The sequence below is a fragment of the Macaca nemestrina genome, chromosome 1 (genome assembly GCF_043159975.1).
Source record: "Macaca nemestrina isolate mMacNem1 chromosome 1, mMacNem.hap1, whole genome shotgun sequence".
NCBI lineage: Eukaryota > Metazoa > Chordata > Mammalia > Primates > Cercopithecidae > Macaca > Macaca nemestrina.
In genome coordinates this window covers 42,844,168-42,863,422 of record NC_092125.1, presented here as the reverse complement: position 1 = coordinate 42,863,422, position 19,255 = coordinate 42,844,168, and the positions used below count along the sequence as shown (strand labels likewise).

The 19,255-nt window shown below is 39.4% G+C and overlaps 1 protein-coding gene across 4 annotated transcripts in view; it reads right to left on the bottom strand.

Annotated features, from left to right (window-relative positions):
* Nucleotides 1-19,255, bottom strand: part of LOC105484587 (ring finger protein 2) — a 55,261-nt gene that overhangs the window by 15,466 nt on the left and 20,540 nt on the right. The window contains exon 1 of one of the 4 annotated variants that reach the window (XM_011746369.3): nt 5,102-5,177. The exons of the other annotated variants lie outside the window; for them this stretch is intronic. The gene's annotated coding sequence lies outside the window, so the exon portion shown is untranslated. Of the gene's footprint in view, nt 1-5,101; nt 5,178-19,255 lie in introns of those variants that run through there. 4 annotated transcript variants of the gene reach the window in all.

The following is a 19,255-nucleotide window of genomic DNA, read 5'->3' as shown; positions in this document are numbered from 1 at the left end:
ACAGTCATAGAACTTAGAACTAAATCAGGAAAATTTCAGATTCTTCAGCATAGCTATCTAGTCCAACACTGCCCAAGTTAAAATATCTACTTTATAGCACTTTAAACCACTAGTCATTCTGCTCTACTTTCACAGCTTCACTCATGAAAAATTATCTTCAGAAAGCTCTTCCTAATGTTGAGACCCAAACTGCTACCTATTCATCCTATAGCTGTCCTCTGAAGACAAACTAATAATAATAATAATAATAATAATAATTAGTCTATAATTTTTCTACATGACAGTCTTTCAAATATTTGGAAAATGGTATCATATCCCACCTGATTTTCCTTTCCTTTTGGATAAATATCCTAGTTCCTCCTATTGTTCCCCATTTGACACCATTTCAAAGTCTCCTCACCACCCTGATTAATTTCGCCTCCTTTCCTGATATAAATGAACTGAACAGCATGAGACCAACTTCTCTGCTTGTCTTTGAGTAGGGGGACATCTAGTATAAATGTGGGAAAGAGGGTTGTAGATAAAAAACTCACTCCTGTGGGGCACAGAAAAATGAAGTGGCCCCAGTCATCCAAGTATTTAGTAAATATCTATCACTAGTCAAGCAGAACTGCCCCAGGGTCCTTGTCTAGAAGGAAATGCATGCAAATAGCTCAACTACAATCGATAAGACAAAGTCTAAGCAGAAATATAAACAAAAATAAATGGAATTATAGAGGTGGATTGGGGAATTTAAGGAGTTAAATAGGCTTTGGCAGAGATGAAATAAACCTTAAAAAGAAAGGCATTATCAATCTAACAGAGCTTAAAGGAAAAAAAATAAATATATTAATAGAGATTACTATAGTGGAATGGAAGTATAAAAGAGGGTTCAAAGCAAATTACAGCACCATGTATGGGCATGCTTGTGATTGGAAGATATTAAAAGTTTTAAACAGGGCCAGGTGCGGCGGCTCATGCCTGTAATCCCAGCACTTTGGGAGGCCGAGGCAGGCGGATCACTTGAAGTCAGGAGTTCGAGACCAGCCTGGCCAACATGGTGAAACTCAGTCTCTACTAAAAATACAAAAATTAGCCAGGTGTGGTGGCGCGCATCTGTAATCTCAGCTATGTGGGAGGCTGAGGTAGGAGAATCGCTTGAACCTGGGAGGTGGAGGTTGCAGTGAGCTGACATCGTACCATTGCACTCCAGCCTGGGCGACAGAGCGACACTTAGTCTCAAAAAAGGAAAAAAAAAAGGTTTAAACAGGAGAGTAACATGATCAAATCATTCACAAAAACTCAAGTAGTATAGAAGGTAGAAGACTAGAAAGCAACTAACAATAAAATCAGTGAGAGAAAGTTGTTAAAAACCTGTATGATATAAACTATCTGAACTAAAGCAATTAAACATGGACAGAGAGACAATTAGACCACTAAGTGATATACAAGACACTGGTATAAGAAAGAAGGGTCAAATATGGCTCTGAGAAAGCAACCATTTTTTTATTAAGAGAGAACACAAAAGAAAAGTATGCATTAGAAGAGCAGTACAGTTGCTACACACACTGAGTTCCAGTTACAGACCACTAAAGTAGAGTGGTCCAGTAGATGGTGGGGGGAAAAAAAAAATTCCCATGCTTCCCTGAAGACACAACATGTCCCTCATTCCTGTACTCTGGAGCTAACGGTTAACAGACTGGTAATCACAGAGTTTGATTATTCAGTCATAGGCCCTAGCTACCATTTTATAAGTATTATTAGACACCTACTATGGCAACCCTCTCTTGTGAATCAAAGTGAAAGCTGTAAGCTTCTCCTGGTAGAATTCCTGCTATATGCATTCTTACTACAATCTTAAATTATTGCACTTAGTAGGCTAGATGGCACAATTTCTCCAAGGATGATTTCTAGTTACCTCAGCTATTATGAAGAATTTGGGGCACATCAAAGGTAATACAGCTCAGAGAAGCTCTAGAAAGGAAAGGAAAAAAAGTACCAAATATACAATGGCCTTGTGTGACCAGCATGCCAAGGTCTCAAAATAAAACTGACTTGAAAACAGCATCCCTAAAAGATTCTCTTGCTAAAGTCAGAAGGGGGAAACAAAACCCCTCAAACTATCTGAAACGTGCCCTCCTTATGCATCTAACATTATCATGCTTTACCACCGCCATCAGCATATATTCCTTTTGTTCTTCTCTACTGCTTCCCCCAAAATCCTAAATGAACTATCCTTTCCTAAGGTCTTCTCCCCCAAAACAACCAATGACCTAATACTCATTTAAAATTGCTACAATGCTGCTTCTAGTGGTAAGCCAACAGAAACTGAATTAAGGCATGGTTTAAGGCTAACAGTTAAAGCCAACAGATAGCTAGAAGACGACTTAAAGACTGGGGAGGTACGGTGGCTCACAGGACTGCCTGAGGCCAGGAGTTCAAGATCAGTCTGGGCAACACAGCAAGACGCCATCTCCACACAAAAAAAATTAAAAATTAGGTGGGTGTGATGTCGTGTGCCTATCGCTCTACACACTTGGGAGGCTAAGGCTGGAAGATCGCTTGAGCCCAGGAGTTTAAGGTTTCAGTGAGGTACAATTGTGCCACTGCACTCCAGTCTGCAGCAACAGAGTGAGACCCTGTCCCTAATTTTTTTTTTTTTTAAGGAAAAAACATTAAAAAAAAAAAAAAAAAGTTGGGGCAGGGGCAGGCACAGTGGCTTACACCTGTAATCCCAGCCCTTTGGGAGGCCGAGACAGGTAGATCACTTGAGTCCCAGAATTTGAGACCAGCCTGGGCAACACAGCAAAATCCCCTCTCTATAAAAAATACAAAATGTTAGCCAGGAGTGGTGGCACACACCTGGAGCCCCAGCTACTTAGGAGGCTGAGGTTGTAGTGAGCTGAGATTACACCACTGCACTCCAGCTGGGGTAACAGAGTGAGCTCAGGTATCAAAAAAAAAAAAAAAAAAAAAAAAAAAAATATATATATATATATATATATACACACACACACACACACCTAATAATAGTGACTAGAGTAAGAAAATGAGTTGGCCTGTAGTCCCAGCTACTCAAGAGTCTGAGGCAGGAGGACTGCTTGAGCCCAGGAGTTTGAGGCTGTAGGAGAGACCCTGTGTGGGAAGGGAGAGGGAAGGAGAGAGAAAGTGAAGAGTGGAGGGGAGAGACATGAGAAATTGCCATCAAGACTTTATACTGTGGAACAGACCCAAAGTTAATATAATAAAAACCCTGGCTGTCTTCTTGTTCATAAGCTAAAACATAAAATACAGGACTTATAAAAGAAAATTAAAATGGAAAATTTCAAATTTGGATAATCTCCAATATGTAGCTGAAAACATTCAAAGAACCTGAGAAAACTGACAAAATACAAACTAAAACAAACATACAGCCCTTCGAATAAACCTAGCTATCAAAATAATTTTTAAAAATCAAAAGATATTTTATCCTCTAAGAATTAAAGACCTACTTATAAGATATTAGTAGATAAAGGAAGCAGAAAAATAAGAGGCTCTGTTCCATATTAGCAAACAAAGAAGCAGGGGAAAAAAACAATGGCCAGAGTCTATCCAATGATGCTGCTTTGAAGATGACTCTAGTTGTTGAATTTGAGGTGAATCATGTATAAATATAGATGGCCAGCTTCTATGTAGATATTAGGCTAGTGCAAATTAATTGTGGTTTTTGCATTGTTGGAATTCACTATTTGATACTGGAATACATTCTTCAATGCGGTTATGTTATACATCATTTTAATGGGCATTTCTCACTTTATTTTTTTTGCTAATGAGTTATTACTTGCTGTTTATGTGTATTTTAGACTATGGAAATGGAGTTAGACAAAAAACAAATCTGAGTGATTTTCTTATTCGAGTTCAAAATGGTTTGTGAAGCACTGGAGACAACTCTCAACATCAACAACGCATTCCACCCAGGAACTGCTAATGAACATACAGGGCAGTGGTGGTCCAAGAAAGAAGTTCTACAGGCCGTGTACGGTGGCTCACGCTTGTAAACCCAGCACTTTGGGAGGCCGAGGAGGGTGGTGGATTACCTGAGGTCAAGAGTTCAAGACCAGCCTGGCCAACATGGCAAAACCCTGTCTCTACTAAAAATAAAACATAAAACAATTAGCCAGGCATGCTGGCATGTGCCTGTAATCCCAGCTACTGGTGGGCTGAGGCAGGAGGATGGCTTGAACCTGGGAAGCAGAGGTTGCAGTGAGCCGAGATCATGCTACTGAACTCCAGCCTGGGCAACAGAGCGAGACTCTGCCTCCAAAAAAAAAAAAAAAAAAAAAAAGTTCTGCAAAGGAGACAAGAACCTTGAAGATGCAGAGCATAGTGACCAGCCATCGGAAGTTGACAACAACCATCTAAGAACAATCATAGAAGCCGATCCTCTTATAACTACACTAGAAGTTACCAAAGAACTCAACGTCTACCATTCTATGGTCGTAGCATTTTAAGCAAACTGGAAAGGTGAAAAAGCTCGGTAAGTGGGTGTCTCATGAGCTGAGCAAAAATCAAAAATAGCACAATTTTTAAGTGTTGTCTTCTCTTATTCTACGCAACAACAATAAACCATTTATCCATTGGATTGTGACTTGTGACGAAAGTGGATTTTATTTGGTAACTAGTGATGACCCGCTCAGTGGTTGGACTGAAGCACTTCCAAAGTTCCAAAGCACTTCCCAATGGCAAACTTGCACCAAAAAAAAAGTCATGGTCACCCTCTGGTGGTCCGCTGCCGCTACAGCTTTCTGATCCACTACAGATCCTGGCAACACCATTACATCTGAGAACTATGCGCAGCAAATCGATGAGATGCACTGAAAACTGCAATGCCCGTGGCTGGCATTGATCAACAAAAAGGGCCCAATTCTTATCCACAACAATGCTCAAATGCACGTCACACAACCAACGCTTCAAAAGTTGAAGGAGGCCAGGCACCGTGGCTCACACCTGTAATCCCAGCACTTCGGGAGGCTGAGGCAGGTGGTCACCTGAGGTCAGGAGTTCGAGACCAGCCTGGCCAACATGGTGAAACTCCCCATCTCTACAAAAAATACAAAAATTAGTCAGGCGTGGTGGCACATACTTGTAATCCCAGCTACTCAGGAGGCTGAGGCAGGATAATTGCTTGAACCCAGGAGGCAAGAGGTTGCAAGTGAGCCAAGATTTCACCACTGCACTCCAGCCTGGGCAACAAGAGCGAAACTCCACCTAAAAAAAAAAAAAAGGTTGACAGAATTAGGCTACAGTTTTGCCTCATCCACCATATTCATCGGACCTCTTGCCAACCAACTACCACTTATTCAAGCATCTCGACAATTTTTTGCAGGGAAGACACTTCCACAACTAGCACGATGCAGAAAATACTTTCCAAGAGTTCACTGAATCTCAAAGCATGGATTTTCACACTACAGGAATAAACAAATTTATTTCTCATTGGCAAAAATGTGTTGATTGTAATGGTTCCTATTTTGATTAATAAAGATGTGTTTGAGCCTAGTTAGGATGATTTAAAATTCACAGTCCAAAACCGCAATTACTTTTATACCAAACTAACACATGTGCCATTATTTCTAACATATATCCTACTACAACAAAATAAATCTTTCAGAGAACCAAAACTACTCAGGAGGAATTTCTAAAAATCCATTGGAGGAATTTCTAAGAATTCCAAATGCTAACCCATGTCCCAATCTGTAACTGTTACCCTAGGACCAATTATAAGCAGAACACTCCTTCTGTCTACTGAACGCTACCCTGGAAAATTAACAGGAACTATCAAATAAAATACTCTGAAGTATTATTCTTCTAGAGATACTAGTTATCTTCCACATAACCAAATTATATCTGATTTGGATATCTGTACTCCTGTGGCAAATAAGACTTAGGAGTGATTGACAAGTCAGCTGCACTTCCAGAATTTCCTGGTACCATTTGGAAAAACTACAATCTTCATGACTTTGCAGAATTTTCTAGTTCTTCCTTATCTTTCTGTTAAGTCTGCATTAGAGTAATATGTTCTCTGGTATCTACAGTCTTAAATACTACCACATGGATGCTATCTTACCAGATAGTACAGCAGGTGATCCCGAGACCAAAAATAGGGGCAAAGTCTCGCAGACTGCCAAAATCATTATCTCAATTCTTATGAACATGTCACTAAACAGATACGCTCTTTGAGAATTAGTGTCTCTTTGCTTTAGATCAGTATACATCTTCATGTAAATTTAATTTAAATTCACTCTGCCCCAAAATTGTATTTAATCTTTCCTCTTCTGTTTAGTGAGAAACTATATTTCTGCCTGTGGTTCCCCCTTGCCCAAACCAAGAATGTGAAATACATTTAGCTTCTGTTTTTCAGATCTCAATGAAAAGTGATTTCAATGAACAATATTTGAGAGTCGCCTATGTACAGATACTAACAAATACACAGAGTAGAGAAAGAGGAAAAGAACAAGAATGGGTGACCAAGATACAGTCTGAAAAGCTGAAGAGTAGAATGGAAGCCAGCAAAGAAGATACAAAGTGAGGTGCCACACAAAATGATCTTAAGGATTTTTTCCAGTGACAAGAATGTGCTCCCTAGATCACAACAGCCTAAATAATCTTTGTCACACAACAGAACAAGATCTAGGTCTACCATGGGCCTATCAAAAGACAAAATTATGACAAGTTTAAAGACACAACTGGCTTTTTTTTTTTTTTTTAAGATAGAGTTTCGCTCTTGTCGCCCAGGCTGGAGTGTAGTGGCGCGATCTTGGCTCACTGCAACCTCCACCTACCTCCCAGTTCAAGCAATTCTCCTGCCTCAGCCTCCTGAGTAACTGGGATTAAAAGGCGCCCGCCACCACGCCTGGCTAATTTTTGTACTTTTGGCCAGGCTGGTCTCAAACACCTGACCTCAGGTGATCTGCCCACCTCAGCCTCCCAAAGTGCTGGGTTATAGGCATAAGCCACCACGCCCAGCCCACAATTGGCTTTTATTTGGGCTCCTGGAATTGGACAACATCTCATTTTATAAAATAAAATGACTTCCAATGAGAGGAGAGGAGGTTGGCTTTAAAAGAAGAAAAAGTCTGAAGAAAGCAGAAACAGTACAAAAAGCAGACTGATTGTTTCAAAGATGCTTTCCTTTAAAAGGTTAAAACAGGGACTTCCTTATTACGAAGACTCAGACTGACTATAAACTCCTATTTTTTAGAAAACTGGCCTATTTCCAAGTTTGATTATGTGGCACTCAGCACAAGTGACTCCATTCTGGTTTGTTCTGATCTGGTGGGGTCCAGTGCAAGAGGCTAGTCTAGAACAATAGCCTCCATAAATGTTTCACAGGCCCAATTTCCAATTACAGCTCATTAATTATACTTCTGAATAAAAGATATGTCTCTACTAAAAATATAAAAAATTAGCCGGGCATGGTGGCACCTGTAGTCCCAGCTACTTGGGAGTCTGAGACAGGAGAATTGCTTGAAGCCGGGAGACAGAGATTGAGACAGAGGTTGCAGTGAGCCGAGATTGTGCCACTGCACTCCAGCCAGGGCGACAGAGTGAGACTCCGTCTCCAAAAAACAAAAACAAAAACAAAAACAAAAAGAACCCATAAAAGATCTAGAAGAAAAGAGGGGCAGCCTAAAAGCAAGATAAAATACCCAGAAGACTAAAGGTTCATATTTCACCTCACAAAATTTTAAATCCTGCATACAAAATCAACAAAAGACACCATGAGCAAATTTAAAAGATAAGCAATAGCTAAGAAGAAAGTATATGCAACATATGTAAATTAACAAAGAACAATATCCGTAATATATATTAAGTACTACATCAAATCAATTTAAAAGACAATTCAATATAAGCAAAATCATGAATGACTAATTAACAGAATACATACCCAATACAATTAAATTGTGCTAAATTTCACTAATAATCAGTAAATTGCAAATCAAAACAATGTGTTCTATATAGGCTCTATTTTTTGTCTGCAATGTTGACAAAAATTAAGATGACTAATATTTAGTTGATATGGTTTAAGATTTATGGCCTCACCCAAATCTCATGTTGAATTATGATCTCTAATGTCGGAGGAGGGGTCTGGCAGGTGACTGGATCATGGGAGTGGATTTCTCCCTTGCTGTTCTTGTGATAACGAGTTCTCGCGAGATCTGATTGTTTAAAAGTGTCTAGTAACTCCCCCTGCTCTCTCTTCCTCCAGCTCCAGACATCTAGGACCTGCCTACTCCCCTTTTACCTTCCGCCATGAATGTAAGTTTCCTGAGGCCTCCCCAGCCATGCTTCCTGTACAGCCTTGCAGAACCTTGAGCCAACTAAATCTCTTTTCTCTATAAATTATCCAGTCTCAGGGAGTTACAGTAATGCGAGAATGCTAGTGTTTAAAAGTGTGTGCATAAACAGGAATTGTCAAACCATCGGCAAAGTTCTGGGGACAGAACAATTTGGCAGTTGAGGCATAATTACAGTGTTTAGCATAAAAAATTTATTTCTTGAATGGAAAACGGTTGAATCAAGCTATATGGGGCCATTACACAATCTCTATGGACATGCTGTAAGAAATACACAACACAGTGGCTGATGTCTGTAATCCCAGCACTTTGGGAGACCGAAACATATATAGTCGTCCCTCAGTATCTAAGAGGGATTGATTGGTTCCAGGACACCCTCTGACTCTCCCAGATACCGAAATCCATGGATACTCAAGTCCCTTATATAAAAAGATACAGCATTTGCATATAACTTACACATACCCTCCTGCGTACTTTAAGTCATCTCTAGATTACTTACAATACTCAATACAATGTAAACGCTATGTAAATAATTGTTATACGGTATTGTTTAGAAAATAATGACATGAGGAAAAAAAATCAGTACATGTTCAAATGCAACTATACCATTTTTTTCCCTAATATTTTCAACCTGTAGTGGGTTGAAAACACTGATACAGGAAGGCAGACTGTATTTGTTCTCTTTTTTTCCTTGTATTTCCTTGGTTCCTGGCACAGATCATCTAAAACCTTTGGAATCCCTGAGTCATAGGGGTGAGAGGAGCCACTTTTCTTATTCACAGTAAGCCTGTTTCAACCATACCTGAGTTTATGCTAATATGGTTACTCTAGGTGGACCCCTAGATAGATTCAGGACAGGGACTGCTTTCCAGAAGAACCAACCACAAGATTAGAGGGTCAGAACATTCAGTCCCATCCTACCCATACCACTAAGAAGAGAAAAGAGGTTGGAGATCCAGCTAATTACTAATGGCCAATGATTTAACCAGTCATGTCCATGTCATGGAATCTCCACTAGAATTCTTAAATAATGGAATTCGTGGAAGGTCAGGGTGCCAGAAGGGTGATACACTCTAACTCCACAGGACAGGAGCTCCTATGGTTGGAACCACGACCTCACTCTCTCTACCTCTTAATATGCTATATCTTTTATAGTGTCCTTTTTATAATAAACCGATAAATGTAAGTAAAATGCTTTTCTGAGTTCTGTGAGCCATTCTAGCAAATTATCAAACCTGAGAAGGGGATTGTGGAAATCCCCAACTTACAGCCAATTGGTCAGAAGTACACGAGGCATGGGCTTAATGGCATCTGAAGTGGAGGCAGTCTGTTGTGGGGACCGACCCCTTAATGTGTGGAGTCTAGCGGTCACTCTGAGTAGTGTAATCACTGACCTGAATCAATTGTTGGATACCCAGTTGGTGACTAAAGAGTTGGAGAATTGTTAGTGTAGAAAAAAAAAACATATTTAGTGTCAGAAATGTCGTGAGAAGAAACAGATTACAGAAGTAGATGTATTTCCACTTTATTATCTTTGATCGACATACAATAAAAATGTATGTTGATCAAATGATGTAATTATCTTACCTGCATTCCTTATAAGTAACAGTAGACACATCAGGCTTAGAACCACAGTATAACATGCATTTTAACATACACAGGTACCTTAAACTATAGAACAATCACATTTATGTATCCTTTTAAAAACTCAATAAAATTAACTGCTGTAAATCAAAAGACAGTTATCTGAAAAATAGATGCCAATGAAACAGAATGCACTAAAAGAACAGACTGGAATACTCTCTAAAAATTGCTGAGTATATCTGCTCTTTGGCTGAATAAAAGAATAACACTCACTCTACTGTCTTAGCTGAATCCTCACCTCTCAAAGCAGCCTGTATCTGTCAAATGGTTCCTAAGTTTCAACACTGTAATAACTCTCTTAAGAAATTTACCCAGCAAAAAAAATTTTTTAATTAAAAATAAAAAGAAATTTACCCAGCAAAAATTCTCATACAGGGATAGAATAAGCATATGTATAAGGATGGTCATCACAGCATTATTTGTAGTAGCAAAAATCCCATAAAAGTCTATGTAAATAGAAAAATGGCTAATTAGGAAATGTCCACAGTACTGAATACTACGTAGCTATAAACACTGACACAGAACTCAATATATGTACACAACACACATTAAGTTAAAAAAAGCAAGTTGTAGAGCAAAATGTATAATTTCACTCTATTTAAGCAACCTAAATATATGTCATTCTGAGTTCTGTTCACTGTATTCGTTTGTTTGTTTGTTTTTTTGAGACAGAGTCTTGCTCTGTCACCCAGGCTGGAGTGCAGTGGCACAATCTCGGCTCACTGCAACCTCCACCTTGTGGGTTCAAGCGATTCTCCTGCCTCAGCCTCCCAAAGAGCTGGTACTACAGGCGCGTGCCACCACGCCCGCCTGATTTTTTGCATTTTTAGTAGAGATGGGGTTTCACCGTGTTAGCCAGGATGGTCTTGATCTCCTGACCTCATGATCCGCCCGCCTCAGCCTCCCAAAGTGCTGGGATTACAGGCATGAACTATATGTTTTGGCCACACTTGCCATCTTTTTCTTCATCAGTCTTGCAAAGATCATTCTCATTTTAGAGTCCTTTCACTAGCTTGTCCTTCTGCTTGGAAAGGAGTGATTTCTTCCCCAAAGATTTTCCCATAGCTAGCTCCCTCATACATTCTAAAGAAATTCTAACCTTTCTCTCATGCTCTCTCTTTTCTTAACCATAGCATTTTTATAGTCACTAAGCTTTTTAAGAGTAGTTATCTCTTATTTACCACAATATCACCAATACCTTGCACTGTACCTGGCATATAGTAGTCATTCAATAAATATTTGCTCAAGAACTCATCAATGGTGATAAATAAATAAAAAGAGGAGTTCAAATTAGGCAACCTCAACATTTCACATTTTCATGCCTAAAAAATAACCCAAAAACTCCTCAACATGGAAGTCCAGACATTCTTCACAGTCACCTTGGTTTATTGCTTCAACTGTGCTTGGAACCCCCACCCTAGCCAGCAGCTCAGAGTCAGCCCCCTGCTACCTCCTCACAGCACCCTCTAGCAGCCCCAAGGCTCCTACCACCACTTCAGTGCTACCTCTTAGCCGCCTCCCATGATGACAGCAACCCCTACCACCAGAACCATCAACTGCCAGATTAATCTCGAGCTTTGTCTCTACATCTACCAAATTCATGTCTTTACTACTTTGTCCACAATGATATGGCTTTGCCATGACATTTCTTCACCAACATCATGAGGAAAGAAGATATAATGAGAAAGTGACGGAGCTCCACAACCAACAGAGAGGCCTAATATTCCTCTGGGCCATCAAGAAACCAGACCGTAATAAATAGGAGGGCAGGTTGAAGACAATGGAACATGCATTATACTTGGAAAAAAGCATGAATCAGTCACTACTGAAAATGCATGAACTGGTCATTGACAAAACCACACACACTATGTGACTTCACTGAGATGCATTACCTAAGTGAGCAGGTGAAATCTACCAAAGAACTGGGTGACCATGTTCAACTTGTCCAAGATTGGCGGGGAGGTGGGTCTGAATCCAGCATGGCAGAGTTAACTCTTTGACAAGTACATCCTGGAAGACAGTGATGATGTGAAAGAAAATAGAATCTCGGGACTCTAAACTCACTATGCCAAAGGGAAAGTAAAGCTTAGGAACTAAGTCAGGCAATACTGCTTTCCTTTTGGTCCCAGATAGCTATAATTTCACAACCGAAACATATGCAGTCTCATCCATAAGCCACATTCCCACAACAATAGAGGGCCACATATCTCCCAAGATGGCTTCCTTCATCTTAATCTAAATCTTTCAGGATACGTATCTTCCCTATAAACCAGCCCGAAAACTGAGTTCTGTTGAAGCTCACCTTAACAATGTCAATTACCAGCTTATATCCACAGGTAGAAGACAAGGATAAAAACCAGAAATCATCCCTTGGCCTACCCTGAAATGAATGTATAACTGACTTTTTCCCCTACTCCCTCTTTTCACATGTAAAATATAGATATACTGAGACTAATCAGAGCCTCACAAGAATGTAACCATTTGCCTCACTGCCTACCCTCCCTCCTTTAATCCTCCTGCTTGCTCTTTTCCCCTTTAAATAATCAAGTTCTCCCAATCCCCTTTGGAAAAAGCACAGGTCACAGATGCTCCTGTGACTGTTTTTTTTGTTTTTTTTTTTTTTTTCCAGGGTACATCCTCAACCGTGGTTAAATAAACCTCTAATGACAGAGCCCTGCCTTAAGTCACTTTTTGGTTAACAATGATGTGCGAATCCTTAGGCTCACTTCCCCATAGCCAATGGGGGTGACTTCCCTGGTAACCAGAGCAAGGTATGCATGTTTGGTTATCCTAACTTTTCTGTAAGTTGTACCAAAATACCCACTTAAATTCTCTCATTAATACCATTCCTTCAAATAATGAACTTTGGCACAAAACAAACAAACAAACAAAATCCAAGCCAAAACATGGGAAAAGGTAAGAGAAAAGAAAGATTTAACAGTCGGTTTATTTTCTATACAAAGAGAAAATATTTTCTACATTTCTGCATGGTCAGGTTATTTCTTAGCAAAGAAATCTATCCTTTGAAGGACAAAACTGGACATTTTAATTAATAATAGACAGTAAGAGACTTACCTCTCTGGTACTATGTGTTTACATTTCAAGGAAGATGAAACCTCAGACTATGGAGACATTCCAGGGGCTGTAAATTTTGAAACTAGTCTGATCTCCCTCCTTACCCCAAATATTGATTTATATTCCAAAGATTAAGAACCTAGGTTCCTCCTCAACCTTCTGCTCTAAGGATTAAGATTTATATTAGGAAGCAAAGGTCTATCTCCCTCTCTCAGGAGCTGGGGTTGAACAACATATATACAAGTTCCCAGATTAGTATTTTCTGGTTCCTCATATATCAAAAGAATATCCTGCTCTCATCACATTGTCCTGGGAAAGAACTAGGGCAGAGGAGAACTGGTGCAGTTATTGCTGTAATAATTACTCTGTCTCTGCTCCAGAAATTGTATCTCTACTAGAAACTAAAATTTTAAATCCCCAACTAGAAACTAAAATTTTCATTCTACATTTTTCCATTAAAAACATATACCTGGCCGGGCATGGTGGCTCATGCCTGTAATCTTAGCACTTTAGGAGGCTGAGGCAGGCGGCTCATGAGGTCAAGAGATCAAGAGCATCCTGATCAACATGGTGAAACGCTGTCTCTACTAAAAATTTAAAAATTAGCTGGGCGTGGTGGCACGCACCCGTAGTCCCAGCTACTTGGGAGGCTGAGGCAGAAGAATCACTTGAACCTGGGAGGCAGAGGTTGCAGTGAGCCGATATCGCGCCACTGCATTCCAGCCCACTTCAGTCTGGCGACAGAGTGAGACTCCATCTCAAAAAAAAAAACAAAAAAATTAATGTGTTTGAACTATTGGAAAATCTGTATTTGTAAACTACTAGCTCAATTATACTATAGGTTAATATTCTGAAGACTAGTCTAAGGACCTAACCAATAATCACAACATTATTTCTACACAAATACTCACTTTGTATTACTTGGCAAACAAAGTATACTTACGCAGAGGTTCCCTAAAACACCATCTCTATCCCACTCCTATCCTACTCCTAAGTTACAATCCTTAAGTTAGTTGAGGGGAGTATGAAAATACTGCAGTCTACAGGAGTGAGATGTAGCAAAGAATAAGGTTCATATGAAAAAAAATTAGGATAATACTAATTGAGGTTCCCATTCAACTCTGAGATCCCAAGACTCTTGAATCCTCTGACTAGGCCATACATTTGTTCCCAAGACCAATCAAGGAAAAACGGATCCATTAAACCATAAATTCCCCCAGAGTAAAGGCAGAGAACTATTTTAGGGATCCCTTTACATTATAAAACAACAAAAGAGACAGTCAGAAAGCATAGTAAATGATCTTTGGAACTGGATCAGCTTGGATTTGCATCCTAGCTCTAGCAGTCACTAGCTGTGGATTCATAGGCGAATTTCTCAAACTCTTAAGGCTTTTTTTTTTTTAATCTGCAAAGTGATAAAAATTTTCAGGTTCACTGGCAAAACTGAATGAGATATTCATATGAAGTACCTGGCACATTCCATACATCACAGTCATAAAACAGATGATATCACCTTCTCTATTATTTCAATTTGAAGAAGCACTTCTATTTCCTAGTCCCCTAACATGTAAAAGACTAGGGAAAAAATTATTTAGCTACCCCCAACTTACTGCGAATTTTACACTAATACTCTTTCAAAAAAATAAGTTAGAGAAGAAAATACGGAAAGTACTAAAATCTTTGGTTAATGTGCCTCATACGGCTGATTCAAGACTACTCATTTAAGGCTTATTGTATAACGAACAAAATTTGCCAGAAAGGGCAGATTTCTTTATTAGTTGTCAACTGTTAGTAATCTGTATGTGGCTAAATATTCGGTTCCTGGAAGCTTAAGGGAAAAAGAAACATACTGAACAGGAACATTTCTGGCTTAAATTTCATTAGAAATTAGCAAATTATTTATAAAATGTTTCTTGGATTACCCTCCTCCCTAGTTCCAAACATATATCCAATCTTTGAGGGGATTATGATATTATAGAGTAGGCACACTGCTGTCTGATGATTAAGAGTATAGGGCTTGGCCGGGTGCGGGGGCTCACGCCTGTTCCCAGGACTCTGGGAGGCCTAGGCGGGTGGATCACGAGGTCAGCAGATCGAGACCATCCTGGCTAACACAGTGCAACCCCAACTCTACTAAAAATACAAAAAAAAAAAATTAGCCGGGCATGGTGGCGGGCGCCTGTAGTCCCTGCTACTCAGGAGGCTGAGACAGGAGAATGACGTGAACCCGGGAGGCAGAGCTTGCAGTGAGCTGAGATTGTGCCACTGCACTCCAGCCTGGGCAACAGAGCAAGACTCCGTCTCCAAAAAAAAAAAAAAAAAAAAAAAGTGTATAGGGCTAAAGTATACAGAATCTCCATGGTCTTTACTCTTTGGTCAGACTGTCAATAAAACAAAGTCTCAAGTGAGACCCTGGCACGTGCTGGATCACTGTGAACTCACAGCTCAACTCTTAGATAAATAGCCTCAAATGTGTATTTTATTTCTTTCTTTTTAGACAGAGTCTCATTCTATCACCCTGACTGAAGCATGGTGATGCAATCACAGCTCACCACAGCCTTTATCTCCTGGGCTCAGGTGATCCTCCCATCTCAGCCTCCCAAGTAGCTGAGACTACAAGCACGCACCACCATGCCAAGTTGTTTTTTGTGTGTATTTTTTGTAGAGATGGCGTTTCACCATGTTGCCCAGACTGGTTTTGGGCACTCCTGGGCTTAAGCAATCCGCCCGCCTTGGCCTTGCAAAATGCTGGAATTACACGCATGAGCCATTCACCCAGCCAAATGTATATTTTCAACAGTTCAGGTGAAAGAGGAATTCATACTAAATAGCAGATTTGCAGGCAAAAGAGCTTACTCTGTGTTGTAAAGTTTTAGGAGTCTGAATTGTACTCTTACCAGAGTAGTTATGAGGGAGAAGGCAGCCATGAAGGAACTTCCAGATTGGATGAAACATTTTTCTCAAAAAAGGAACTTTAAATATAACATTTTGAGTGAAACTGTCAAGAGTTCTGCACCTAAAAATGTTTACCAGCTGCTTTAATCGTAAAAATTTTCTGGTCTACAGAGAGCATCTGAAATAAAGCTATCGTTTAATATGAGTGAGCTATAAATTATACTCCCAAAAAGGAAAAAGAGTTTAGGTAAATTGAGTTACTTAGAAGTGTCCATTTACATTTTGAACAATGATTGCTATATTAGCTTTCTATGGCCACTGTAACATTATCACAAATTTGAAGGCTTAAAACAACAGTAATTTATTCTCTCACAGTTCTCAAGGCCAGAAGTCCTAATTCAATATCACTGGGCCAAAATCAAAGTACTGGCAGGATTGCACTTGGCTTCCAGAGTTCCTAGGGGAGAATCTGTTCCTCACCTCTTTCAGGTTGGGCAAATGCCAGTATGCCTTGGCTTCTGGCCATATCACTCCAATCTGCCTCTGTGGTCAAACTGCCTCATGCTCATCTGTGGCTGTTATCTCCCTCTGCCCCTTCTCTTATAAAGCCACATGTGATAACATTTAAGGCCTACCTGATAATCCAGGAGAATCTCACCTCAATACCATTAACTTAATCACACATACAAAGACCCTTTTTCAAAGTAAATTAACATTTACAGGTTGCAGAAACTAAAATGTAGGTATCTTTTGGGGGACATTTTTCAGCCTACCACACTGACCAAAGACAAGAGTGACTATAACCCATCAATGAATATAACCAACTCCCCACAGACAACACTTAAGTCTTTATCCTGCATATAAGCAGTTCCCTTAATTTCTTTTTAAACAAATGTGAAATACATTTCAGAAAATGTAACCACTTTACAGGAGACTGAGGCAGGAGAATTGCTTGAACCTGGGAGGCGGAGGTTGGCGGGAGCCGAGATCGCACCATAGCACTCCAGCGTGAGCGACAGAGCAAGACTCTGTCTCAAAAACAAAAAGAAAGAGAAAGAAAGAAAAAATAAAAATAAAAAAGGCCGGGCACGGTGGCTCATGTCTGTAATTCCAGCACTTTGGGAGGCCGAGGCGGGCGGATCACGAGGTCAATAGCTCAAGACCATCCTGGCCAACACGGTGAAACCCCATCTGTACTAAAAACACAAAAATTAGCTGGGAGTGGTGGCACGTGCCTGTGGTTCCAGCTACTCGAGAGGCTGAGGTAGGAGAATCTCTTGAGCCCGGGAGGCAGAGGTTGTAGTGAGCCGAGATCGTGCCACTGCACTCCAGCCTGGGCGACAGAGCGAGACTCCGTCTCAAAGACAAAAAAAAAAAAAAGTATATTTTTAAATTACTTAGATTATCCCATTTTCCTACAAAGCATTTTTTTTTCGTTTGACATACACTTTCCTAAGCACTATGAAACAAAGACAAACTAAGATGCCTTCTCTCTCTTTTAATGAGGTGTCTTTTTCTCCCATAGTTACTGTTCCTTCTGCACACAGTAAAATAAAGGTCACAACTAATTAACTCTCAATCTTTAGCATTTTTCTTTTCCTTTTATGTTATATTACACAACATGTGAATGAGCAAATACTTTCTTCCTTAATTAAAGCAATGCTTGCTTACAGGATACAGGTGTTGGATTTTAGAAATTTACTCAAGACTAGGCAAACCAGGGAGCAATAATAAATTCTGAGTAAGTAATCCAACTGCCATCATAACATTGCCTGCAGTAACTATCACCTCATAAAAACCACTTTCCGCAGTTCAATCTAAGACTACAGCTGTAAGACAGACACTAATTTCTGTAAGCTTCTAAAGACACAAAGTGTTCTTTATTGAAAAGCTTGTCACTGTACTAAACATCTGGAATACTCATCTAAATTACTCTTGGTAACCTAATAGCTTCTTTATTTAAAAAAGCAATACCAATTCCTAATTAGATTGTTTCTTTTCCACGATATGGAATATACAATGGGAAGCACTCCAAGGTAATTTACCAAACCTCCATTATCCGGTCTTAAGTTTTTGAACACTAGTAATAAACTTAACATTTCTAGACTCTCTATAACTAAGTTGTGTTACAAGGAAAATAAATGTTTTTAAGATTTTTAAAGCTTCCCTTAAAATGCAGATCTAATTTAGTGTGATCTGTGCTTCCTACCACATTTCTCCCATCACCCATCACTACTATCTCATCTCCTCTTAACACTACCCCTGCCCCCACCACAGACATAAATACTTTAATAGCCCAATTTAATCTGTTTTTAAGGTTTCAAGATACACCTACCTATCAAGGTCTGAGTCAACACTAATTATAACAGTAGCAGCCTTATTTTCTTTCTGTTCCTTTGCATACCCATATTAGATACTAACAGATCCATAATGAAAACCAGTTGAGTTCAACAATTTAAGAAACATTTATTAAGCTATAATGTGATAGAAAATGAGAACCTCTAAGAATGTATTGGCTACTGAGGCAGACAATCCTTGAACGTTTTCAATATGATTTGATAAATGCTAAAAAAAAAAAAAAAAAAAAAAAAAAAAAAAAAAGGCATAAATAAGCAGTCAAATGGGAGAGGAGAAATCAGAAAATGTTTCCTGGAGAAAGAGACTCATCCTTGGAGGAAGAGTTTAAGGTTAAGTGAAAGTTAACCAAGTGAAGAAAGAAAGCAGTCCTGAAGGACCAACATAATAAGGAAAAGTACACTCAGCATTGCATGTCTGGGAAACTCCAAGTAGTTCACTATTAAATGACTAGAAAAGAAGTTAGGGAGTACAGACTCAGCACAGGGTGAGGCTGAAGAATTTAAATGTGAACTACATCAGTGAGGCCTAGTATGCGATACAAAGCTGTCAAGAAAAATCGACAGTGCAATGATTGAAGAGATCACCTTTGGCAATAATAAAGGACAGATCTGAGAAAGTAAAGGATCCTAATCTGTGCAATAATCTGAAGAAGAAATGAGAAAGGCCTACAGTAGAGCTGTTAATAAGAATAAATTAGAAAAGGCAGTGCTCAAAAATAACTAAATGGTAAAATACATGGGATATAGGAAATGAGAAAGGAAGGAAAGAAAGAAGGGCTCCTAAGCTTGTGGCTGTGTATATGTTGATACTAAAAAAAATGAGACAGTAAAGCAGGAAGTAGTATTTTTATCACTTCTATTCAACATACTAGTGGAAGTTCTAGCCAGAGCAAGTAGGGCAAAAAAAGGAAACAGAAATATAAGGCATCCAAATTGTAAAGGAAGTAAAATAATATCTTTGTAGATGACATT